A 12,166-nucleotide genomic window follows, 5' to 3' on the forward strand; every position below is an offset into this window, starting at 1 on the left:
TGATCAAGGACCCTGGTAATTCTTAGGAATTGCATTACTGTATAATTGGACCAATCTTGACCATTAGTTTATGACGAACGACCCCAGTTACAACACGTCATCAATTTGGACAGTAAGTACTCTTCTAGGAACTAGTTTAGTCATTGAAAGACACAACAAGAACATTAACCATCTAAAGACTATTTGGAAACACAACTCTTCTCATATATTCTTAAAATATTTCAATACTATTTACAAACTATTTACTATTATTTATAAACTATTTTATTATTATTTACATATATTCTGAGATATTTTTAGTACCTATTAGTATTACTTTTTTTGGCAAGTCAGAAGATGCATCAAATAGAAGTTAAAATCCATACAAGTGAAAGTGCAATACCCCTGGCATTTACAGCACAAAGCTCATGAAACAAGTGACAAAAATGTTGGTATGGATCATGTCGCCAACTAATGTTTGATTGAATTGTCATTTAGAAGCAGTTATCATGTTTTTCTTGTCATCAATTTTAATGAGTTGGATAGGAGCTGCTGGAATTTTAACGCACCATTCTTCAACTCGGCTTACCCCACCTGTCACTGGTTTCTTCAATGTCACTTCGCTTGTGAAAAGCTCTGTAAAATCCAGAATTTTAACGCACCATTCTTCAACTCGGCGTACCCTACCTGTCACTGGTTTCTTCAATGTCACTTCGCTTGTGAAAAGCTCTGTAAAATCCAGAAGAAACATCTCTCTTAAGAGCACAAGCACATTTATGCTGTAGCCATGAAAACTAGCAACAGAGCAACCTTGTCCGAAAACAAACAACAAAATCAATGTTATAGCCGTGTGCTCACATACAAGAAAGTAACAGATTAGAGAAAGAGAAAGATAAAAGAAGATCTATGCTTCAATCCCTAAGGGCTTGTGACCAGATGTGCAGCAAGAAACAATGGTGACAAGTGACGATGATAAGGTGGCTGTGAACCCTATCGTTTTCTTGTCTGGTGAAACGAAGGTGAAGTGATGTGAAACTCTCTCTCTCTTCTTTAAAAGATGAGTGCTACAGCCACAAAGAGATTACACGAAAATAATCCTACAAACTGACGTGCCTTCATGTGATTCATCTAATCTGCTTTACAGTAAAAGCAATTTTACAATCTGACAAACCACATCAAGCCACTTCAGCTTGTGGGATTACTTTTGTGTAATCATTTTGTGGCTAGAGTACTTCTCTTTTTAAAAACATTTTACACTGATCCATGGTATGGCAAAGGAATATATGGCTTGGCTTGATAACGTGCGTCAATTATGATCATTCATCACAAATGAATGCTCAAGATTGGATTAAGTTCAGAGTGCTGCAATTCCTAAGAATTGCCAGGGACCTTGATCCGTATCATTTTGATTGTTAAGCTACATTTCAGTCACATACTAAACATGGAAAACAGTGGAAGTCTGTTTAGAATAGGAAAGTAGCATCCACAACTCAGATAAAAAGTCAATCATATTGGCTTCATTTAGAAAAGCAATAACTTTGGTGAGTGCTCCCATAGTGTCAGCATTCGCTATCTCTATAATAACTAAAGGAATGAAGCAATGGCATCATGTGAACCATCCAAAGATTTCTAAAAGCCAAGTTAACTAGTTAATTGCAGGATCATGAATATTCAATTTAACCTATTATATATAAACCAGAGACAATAACCAAGAAACAAGAAGATGCAAACTGTAAAAATCTTGGACTAAAAATGAAAGAATTGCATATGGCTTTGTATCCTTCTATGTACTCTCTTTTTATCCTTTTTTCTTCTCAATTGTAAGGCTTGAGTTGACAGTAGTGATTGGTGAAAATAACATGGTAATTACAGAAGGATAAGGCCTTCACAAATCGATAGAAGATAGCAATTTTTTTTTTTTTTTAAAAAGAATAGTAAGGAAAAAAAAATAGGAAAAGGACCTAAAACATCCATGTAATTTCTTAAGACTATTGCTGGCATTGTCAAAATCGTGTCAGAGCATCAACATATAAGAACCTTCTTATGGAGCCATCAGCCCCTCAATTGTGTAGGAAAGAGACTTTTCCCACTCAGCTCAATGTACAACCATTTGCAATGTGTGCATCACATCATATGAAGGATCAAACTTCTGCTGCCAACCCTATAGAATAAAACCCAGTATCAAAATCAGCAAAATCCATCACAGCAATAATGGAATGACTCCAGTCAGCCAGAACAGGGAATGTTAGCAAGCTAACCAAAGCTATATCATTTACTACTTATTATGAGTACTGTCAAAAGAAAATTTATTACTTGTTTATCGGAAATCATAGAACAAGCAGGGCACTCATAATACTTCCTCTTTTAATGGGTATATAACAATTTAGGTGATATGGCAAAAAGAAGAAAGAAATTACCTCAAGAACCAACGTTGTTACCAACACTGTACAGACATTGCCATCAATGTTAACTCTATGATGCCTAACTTTCTCAAGCAATTGCTGCATGCACTCAGCAGGATGAATTAGATCACTTTCTGGAGTACCACAGAAAGTGAATGCATCTTCCACTTCCTATTAAAGCAAGATATTCAGGAAACTTGTAATGCAGTGAATGGCTCGAAAGCCAAGCAATATAAATGCAATATGCCAACTAACCAAAAAAGAAAAGTCGGTCATCTTAAAAATTTAACTGAGGAAAGACAGCCATCTAATGAAAACCTATCAGGCAGACAGAAACTGTAATCGATGGCCATGACTATTTAGATAAATGAGAACACAGGTTTATAAAAATACCAGTTAATTGCTAGACAGTAGACAGATAAGTTTTTCTTAATACAAATAGTGCATTATGATTCAAGAGAGGATTTTCGTACCCATATTTCTATGATCCTACCAAGAAAGTATTATTTTTCAGAATTCAACAAATTATTCCTGTTAAGCATTTTTTCCCTAACATATTACCTCGATAAAAGCGTTTTGGTTTGGGCAGTTTTGTTGCTTTGATAATCTAAGTGCGCACTCCACTGCAGTGCGGCCATCTCGACAGGCAACACCGCAACAGCCTTAAAAAACTCAAGTAAATTTACCCAATCGCTTCCTGAGAGTTCAGCAATCATGCCTGCGTCAAGGAAAATGACATGAGGCTTTGATTTGAAGAGCCGTTTCTAGGAGACTTGTTCTGAGTCACCCGGACTAGGATATTTCCAGGCTGCATGTCAGCATGAATAAAATTGTCCACCTGAAAGAAGAAATTATAAAATCTCAAAAGCCAAAATAATATGACAATTAGATTTCAAATGTTAGTAGCTAAGAACTTCAACTCATAAAGGCCAAATAGATCACAATAATGACAGGAAAAATATAAAGTGAAAAAAAAGCTAGAACACATAATACCACTGTTTCATTGTGAGAGAGAGAGAGAGAGAGAGAGAGAGAGAGAGAGAGAGAGAGAGAGAGAGAGATTACATGAACATGAAACTTCTCAGGAAATTAAAACCAATCCAGAGATGCATCTTAATTAACATCTTAAATCGATCTGTAAGAGGAAAAGGAGTTTTTTCACAGTTTCCTTTTTTCCTTTCATTTTTATTCACATCACATCCTATTTTAGATATATCATGCTTCTCTCTTTTTTTCTTAAAATTAATCAGTTAAGAACTACAAATAGACAATTAGAATGGTAAAAAAAAAGAGACATTTCAATTATTTGAAACTCTCATGAATATTATTTATTTATATAGACAGTAAATGGAAATTCATCAAAAAACAAAGGGTATTATTGATTGGTAGAATGGTGAGATGGTTGTTTGTGAACTGGGAAGGACAGCAGGAACATGGTAATGTTTTGGTGGTGTGGAGGTCAGCTTCTTCATTCTTAATGTGGTGAATTTGAAGAGAGTGGAATGCACGGACCTTGAAGATAATGAAGCTTCATTGGTAGAGTTGACAAAGATCATCCTCAACTCCCTTTATACATGGATGGTGGCTCATGATACTTTGTTCTAGCTTTTCAGATTTTTTTAATAGCTCTTTTTTAAGATGAATAGGGTTTCTCTTTATACATTCTAAGTACTAGGGTTGTGCCCCTCTGCTGCTTTTTAATGAGATTAGATTGCTTTACTTAAAAAACAAAGGGTGCACCCAAGAGTACAAGAAGCATTCAAGAGAACCAACCAAAGAAAAGGGAAAATAGAAAAAATCCATCAAACCAAGCCCTAAAACCACAAGGTCCGATTTCCAATTAATCTCAGGAATATAATTTGATATTGGGTAGGAATTGAGCACTAATCACCACGTTATTTGCTTTAACACGAGCCCATTTAATGTCTTCTTCAGCTACCATGTTTCGGTTAGAGCGGGACCACATCCATTAAGATAATGTTTAATTCATGCTCCTCTTATGTTAAGAAAAAAAATGAATGATGTCAGATTTGACCAATTTGGGTATACAACACGTCTTGGGCTATGCCTTCCCTTCATTAAGAAAATCATCACTTACCTATCCAAGAAATAAAAAAAGATTTGATGCATACGGGACAAACTAATCCTCAATATATTTGGCACGCATCCAAAGGGATATCTACTAATTACCACATACGAAATGAAAAAAAGCTCATATTCCTTGACCCAAATGCTACTCACCACACACTTATAGGAGGCTGAATCCTACAATGCCTTAAAGGTTAAGAGAGAAAGAGTTATTGTATCTGGTTAAGTAGGTGGAATACCCTTATGTACGGACCTTAACCAGAGAAAAGCAGTTTTCAGAACACGGTAGTGGAGCTCCTTGGCTAGTTCATCCAGTAAAAATGGCTAATTTTTTATGTTAATTAGGATGGTTTTAGTGATATAATCAGTTGATTGAAAACATTAAGCATTAATTGTTAGAGATATCCTTACCTATATCACCCAGCTAGCCATCAAAAGGAGATCAGATTATAAAACCAATAAAAAACCAGCAGATTCCTAAGGAATATCAAATTAAAGAAGGAAGTGTTACCAAAAGCATCTTTAAAAGTGCATTAGTTCCAATATGAGCAAGCACAGATTTAATCTGGTCATGTCCTTCAAGCTCCTCAACATAGCGTGAGACACTTTCCCCTTGCTCATAACTTTCAACCAAGATGGCAGGATGCACAAGTGGATACACTGGCCTGGGGAATGAAACATTCTTCCATTGATGCAAATTATAAATAAAGCGGCTCAAATGAGCAGCCTCTATTGCAAGGTCAATTTGTTACATCATGAAAACTGCAAACTGCCGCACACTTTCATCCAATCTCAACCACTTCAGTCTAGGGATGAACTTTGATACTGTTGCAACCAAATTGATTATCATGAATCCCTCCTGATTAATTCACCAACACCAGGATGTCTAACCTTTACCGCAACCACCATAGACTTCACCTGTTGACCAGGATATTGAAATCTCAAAGAAGCTCGATGCACCTGAGCAATACTTCCAGATGCTATTGGCGACTCTTCAAAATTCTCAAAAAGTTCAGAAAGCTCGCGACCAAATGCTCTTTCAATAGTTTCGTTTATGTAGGCAAAGCTATGTTCAGGAGCTTTGTTGTGAAGCTCTCAAAGCTTGGTGCATAAATCTCTAGGGAAGAGATCTGGTCGCATAGCTGCCCATTGACCCCATTTTATAAATGCAGGACCTGCTATTTCAAGTGTCCGATGAAGAACTTGAAACCAAAATTTCCTAAACCGAGGTCCAAGGCAATCCACAAGTGATGCCATCATGATACTGGGTGAAAACAATATCGCCAAATAGAGAGCCCTCACAAACAAGACAACACCTTCCACTACTGAGATCAATAATGTGGTCACATATGCATGCCCATCTTGTGCACGCATATGCAAAGTGCTCTGTGATGGGTAATGTTCTGTGTCTGCCCACGTTCCTTGTGCCCATGCTAGCTGCCCACAGGTGAAGGGAAAAATTCCAGGAACTAGCAAGTGAGAGCGTGCCAACAAGCTCACTGCTGAGCAATCCTATTTATGGGGGAAAAAGAATAACCATTGGAAGAATATTTTTGGTAAAGCCTTTTCCAAGCAACTTGGGCATGATCTGTCACTACACGGCTTGCTGACGTCGTAGAGAAACTCCAGAAAAAACAATGGCCAAAACTCTTCTTGGTTTCATAGAATGATAATGAACCATTTCCCCTCCGTGAAAATCTATAGTAGGAGCATAAACTGTATTGAGGAAGATGCTTCCCAACCATAACGATGCCTGCATACTTCCTTGCATTTGGATAGCTGCTCCACAGCCTCCACTAGTTTCTAAGGACAGAATCTGCAACACTCCTTGTATCTCGGAATATCAAAATTCTGCAGATTTCAGAAAGTTTCAAATTAGAACTCCACACATTTTGCAAAATTACTTAACACCCGTGCTTTTCATTTTTTTTAAAGAAAAATTACAAGCTTTAAAGTCTCTTTCTCAATGATTCTAATCTTTGGATAATTGCTAGCTCCCTTATTATTTCTGGATTAAAAAACAAACTGTAACAGGATACAAAGTAAGTTCAAGTTTTGAAACGTCTAGTAACAACATGTAGCTGGGAAAGTTTAATTAGATCCGAGTATTCATTGTTTTAAAGAAGTTACTTATCAAAACTATTGTTTTAAAGAAGCACCATTCACAAGGTCATGGCTCGACCTCAGTAACAAGAGAAGCATACAGTTAAGAAACATAATGGAGTTAACCATAGCGGCTTGATTTAGCTACCACGCAAACATCAAAATCTCGCATCATAATCAAAAACCAAACACTAATTAAACATACATACCTATCCAATTAATATTGAGGCCAAACTCATTGAAAATGTGTTTCGCAAAATGTGTTTCGCCCTTGAAACCCAGTGTTCATGATAATAATAATAAAAATCAACTACGCGAGTCGCGACCACAAGTTAAACACTTCAAGAACCTAAAATTTATACCCGAGTATATTTTCATCCGAATGGTTCTATATTTTCTTGTCAATCCCTCAATATTGAAGAATGGTAAACATAGGCAACGAAAAATCTAGATCAATATTTGCACCGAGTTTCGGAAAATCCCCAACTCATATGGCGCGAATGATACAGAAAGAGAGAGGGAAAGAGGAGGTAGAGGCCACCGTTGGAGCCAACGTGAAGAGGTGATCAATTGTGATTGCTGCCAGCATTTTTCTTCGGTGGTTCGCTAGGTGCTCTTGTAGCTCCGTTGGTTAGAGCACCCGTTTAGTAAGTGGGAGGTCTTGGACTCTTGAGTTCGACTCTCAACGAGAGCAAAAACTTCGGTGGCTCTCTCACTTCGAGGGGAGCACCGGAGCACTTCTAACAAACAATAAATGGATCATGAATAGTATCGTAAATGAATCAGTCTGTTCGATAGCTTATTCAGTACTCGTTCAGTTAAAGTCGAATCGAATTCGACTCGTGAAAAAAAAAAAAAAAAAACTCGTTGTTAAAATAAATACCCGCTCAATTTGTAAATGACACATGCTCAACAAAACTCAACTCGACTAAGACTCATTTAGGCTCGCTCGTTTAGGCTCGAGTCGACTCGTTAGCTCGACTAGATTAAAACTCATTCATATATTGATAAATATATACATACACCTATATATGTATATATGTATTAGGTAATAATACAAGCATACCATTTTTATAATTAAATATATAATATGTATTCTAATTACTTATATCTATATAATAAATATATTTCATAGGTATATTTTATAATTTGTATAATAATTAGTTGATAAAATGAAACAGATTGATTAAATAAATCAGTTTGTTCGATAGCTCACTCAGTACTCGTTCGGTTAAAGTCGAATCGAACTCGACTCGTGAAAAAAAAAAAAAAAAAAAAAACTCGTTGTTAAAACAAATACTCGCTCAATTTGTAAATGACACATACTCAACAAAACTCGACTCGACTCGACTAAGACTCATTTAGGCTCGCTCGTTTAGGCTCGAGTCGACTCGTTAGCTCCACTCGATTAAAACTCATTCATATATTGATAAATATATACATACACCTATACATGTATATATGTATTAGGTAATAATATAAGCATACCATTTTTATAATAAAATATATAATATGTATTCTAATTACTTATATCTATATAGTAAATATACTTCATAGGTATATTTTATAATTTGTATAATAATTAGTTGATAAAATTTAATAATTTCATATACTAGTAAGTGAGAACCATATATGAAATAGATATATGTGATGATCCGCTTTTACGTGTATTTTCACTGAAGGGTTGTTTTTAATTTAATTAATATATTAGTTTATTTATTTTAAATTAATGTATTTTAATTAGTTTTTAATTTATTTGATGTTGTGTTTTATTTATTTAGTTGTTTTATGATTTTTAATGTCGTTTTTAGCGGATCTGTTTTGGTTCCCGGAGTGAGGACTAGACCTCATTTCTTTCCCCTCATCTTTTCTTTTTTTCTTCTTTCTCTTTTTTCTTCTTTTTCCTTTTTCTTTCTTTTTTTTCTTTCTTTTCTCTCCTCCCCGGTTCTCTCTCCCACGCGCACACTCTCTCTCCTCTCCTTCACGCCGATCACGCCAGCTGCCCAGACCCACTGCCGCCGACCACCGTGCGGCACACCACCCCCACCATTTTCTTCCCCTCCCTCCGGTGAACCACCCCACCAAGTTTCATCCTCAACCGTGTCGTCGTTTAGCCAGAAAAAGTCCATCAAGTCACACGGTTTTTGCTCTGATCTGCCGCCGTCGCTCCACCTCCAGCCACCACCTCTTAACTACTTCATCACCGACTCCTTGCCGTCCTAACCCACCCATTTCCGGCCTCTAACAGTCACCGGAACAGCTCCCACGAGCTAGTTTCCGTTTTGGGCGTTTAAGCCCTTCCTCTGCCGTTTTCGCTGCCACCCACGGTCAAACTCCACTTCCCTTAGTTTCATAAATATCCTTAAACCATTCCCTATCAATCCCGAGTTTTGGTTTGTCCCCGTTCAAAAGTGGGTATTTTACAACCCACGGCCACAGTGAAATTTCACTGTTACGTTGCTTTTCTTCTGCCGTTTGCAACGCCGCGAGCTTTTTAAAAATACCATATAGCGTTGTAAGTATTTTTCAAACCCTACTTTTAGATTTAAATATATTTTGCTCATTCAATAATTATTTGTTGTTGGTTGGCTGATTCCGAATTGAGTCCGAGGAGTTCGGGGGTCGGATGGATGGAGGACGGAGTTGTTTGTTTTATTGATTTATGGTTGGTTGATCGTTTTGTGCATTGAAATCGTATTTACATGGTGCATGCGCGTGCGTTTTATTTAATTTGAGAAAATCATGTTTTATTGGCGTAAGTGGATTTTCGGGTGCATGTGTATCACGACCCCAAGCCGGGATGGGGTATTATTCTGGTGGAGCTCCTCTGGTCACTCGAGAGCGTAATAAACTGAGTGATGTACCCTGAGTTGTCGCTGGGTGACGACGGGAGCGGGGGCTAGAGGATGCTTGGCTACGAACGCGCCGGGCGCTGAACCAAGCATCGCTCTATGCACCAACTCCGTGGCTCTTCGCTGGCGAGGGCTAGAGGATGCTTGGCTACGAACGCGCGGGGCGCGGAACTGGGCATCGCTCGTTTAGGTGTCACATGCGTGGTCATTACCTGCGGTGTGGCACTAGAGTCAGGGTGTGCGGATGACCCCTAGGGGAGGTCATGGTGCATACAGATTAATTGGTTAACGGTTTGAGTTTGATATGGGCCAAATGTGACTTTTGGCGTGATATTTGGAAAGGTTATGTTTTTGAGCCAAATGAGATTTTTGGCGTGCATGGAAAAATATGATTTTATGGGTTTTGAGCATTGGCATCCTCTCATGTATATTGTTTGAGTTTTTATATGTTTTTATCTAGTGGTGTTTGGATTTTACTTACCTGCTGCACCATTTTTGGTACCGTAGATTTTGGTGCATAGATCGAGGATGAGGAGGAGGAGGCTGAGCCAGAGGATGAGGCTCCGCCGGGGTGCTGAAGTTAAAGTTTAAGTTTTGTTATTTGGTTTAAAACTATATTTGTGTTTTGTAATATTTTATTATGTATGTTTTGAACAGCTTTGTATTAAATTAAGAAAAAATTCTGGTACTTAGTTATTGACTTTGCCTATCCGCTGCGTGTTTCTTCGTGCACATTTGTTACTTATACACACGCTTGGCACTCGTCGATAGGGTGGTGAACCGTGATGTCATCACCTGGACGTCTCGTTTTCCCTGTGTTCGTGCGTGGGAATTTGGGGGCGTCACAATATATGCTATTGTATTAAGTGTATGTATTAATAATATATGTAGACATATAATATATTGTTATTTTGGATAAATATCAATTAGTTAGATATTAATTATTTATAAATTTTTTAAAATTTTATAATTTAATAGAAGTTCTACTTGTTAGTTTTATAAATTCAATATTAGTTATTTATTTATTTATTTAATTTATTAATTATTAAATCTTATTGCAAAAAAAAAAAACAATTCAAGCTCTAACTCTGTTCGGCTCGACTCAAACTTGTTTGTGAGACGAGCTCGAGCTCGAAATCGAGTTGAGATTTTAGTTTATCGAGTCGAACTCGAACTCGAGTATTTTGAATCGACCCGATCTCGACAAGCCAAAAACCGGCTTGACTTAGCTCGATTACAGCTCTAACTGATCCATGACCCGACTCAACAAAAACATGCAAATAAAAAAGGTGACGGCTTTGGCCCACATGTTGAGCCCAACCACTAAACTCTTATCACCCAACAGGCTTTGGCCCATACTATCACTGCTACAGACGTGTGACATCAGCCTTTGTGATATTTCATTCTACGGGATTCATCGTCTTGGGTTAAAGAGAATAAAGAATGTTTTTATTTATTAAAGAGAGACTTGAGTTGAATTGAACTAAATTTTTTATAAATAGTAATAAGTTGAGTTGATAGAATGAGTTATGTGGACCCATCTAACATGAATTTAAATATATTTAGATGTTAAGATAAGTTTAATATTATTTATGAAAAGTTAAAAAAGATATAAGACCTATCAATTATTAAAAAGTTATTGTAATGTTTGAATAATTAGTTTATTAAATTTTTTATTAATAAATAACATAAATCAAATATAAATTACCTCAATGTATATAAAAAAAAGTTACAACAAAATAAAAACCAAATATTCCAAATGCTATCAAAACAAAATTTTCTTACTCCATGTTTTAAAAAACAAAATAAAATAATTACGAATAAAATTTATAAGGTGATGTCCATATTTTATTCTATTATTTATTTATATATTATTTAATTAGTAATAAAATAATGCCAAAAATTACGAGAGCAAAAGAAAAATTTGACGCGCCAAGACAATTGAGTCGTAGCTCGAAGAAGAGCGAGAGGCAAATCGAGCGGGATCAATCGCTCGAAGTTGGCGCTTGAGGCACGTAAGAACCGCTCGAGCGAAATGTGACTATTTCCGTTTATCCTAGCGTCAGTCGATCCCAGAAAACATCTTCCTCCCCTAAATTTCTTTCCACTGCGATTTTCCTTCCATTTATCACCAAGAACGTACGTCATTCCAGTGATTTATCTCTCGCACGTTGCTTGAAGGACTACAACAACAATGGATTTCCTTCCATTTCTCACCAACAATGGATGTCGTTCAATGCAATGGGTCTCAGCTATATATGGCTGGCGGTGCTCCAAAATTGAAAAAGACTCGCTCGATGGCTGGCGGTTCTCCGTGGGATTTCTCTGTCGACAACAATTGATGTCGTTCGATGCAATGTATCTCAGCTATATATGGCTGGTGATGATGCAAAATTGGAAAAGACTTGCTTGATGGCGGTCGGTGCTCCATGGGATTTCTGTGTTGACAACAATGAAACCCGTTTCTAGCAACATGAGTCTGCTACAATCGTGGGTCAACTCACTCGATAAGGTCATGGGTCTGCTACGATGAAAGATATTGGGGAAGGAGATGGTTTTTGAGGAGGACAAAAACAGAGAGTATAGTCGGTGCAGGAGAAATACTTGTATTTTGGGATATCAGTTGTGCGTCCTACAGAGTGTAAAGTTGAAATGCACTCTGTGTTAAGTGCACTTCAGATGAGTTAGTTTCACATCCAAACGAGCCCCTGAGCAACGGTACGGAAAAAAGATTCGTTTGGG

At 37.1% G+C, this 12,166-nt stretch overlaps 1 pseudogene; it reads right to left on the minus strand.

The window, feature by feature from the left end:
• Window positions 1-337: 337 nt before the first annotated feature.
• On the minus strand, window positions 338-7,336 carry LOC122279953 (annotated as a pseudogene).
• Window positions 7,337-12,166: the final 4,830 nt, after the last annotated feature.

This window comes from Carya illinoinensis, chromosome 10, assembly GCF_018687715.1.
Source record: "Carya illinoinensis cultivar Pawnee chromosome 10, C.illinoinensisPawnee_v1, whole genome shotgun sequence".
NCBI classification, from domain to species: Eukaryota; Viridiplantae; Streptophyta; class Magnoliopsida; order Fagales; family Juglandaceae; genus Carya; species Carya illinoinensis.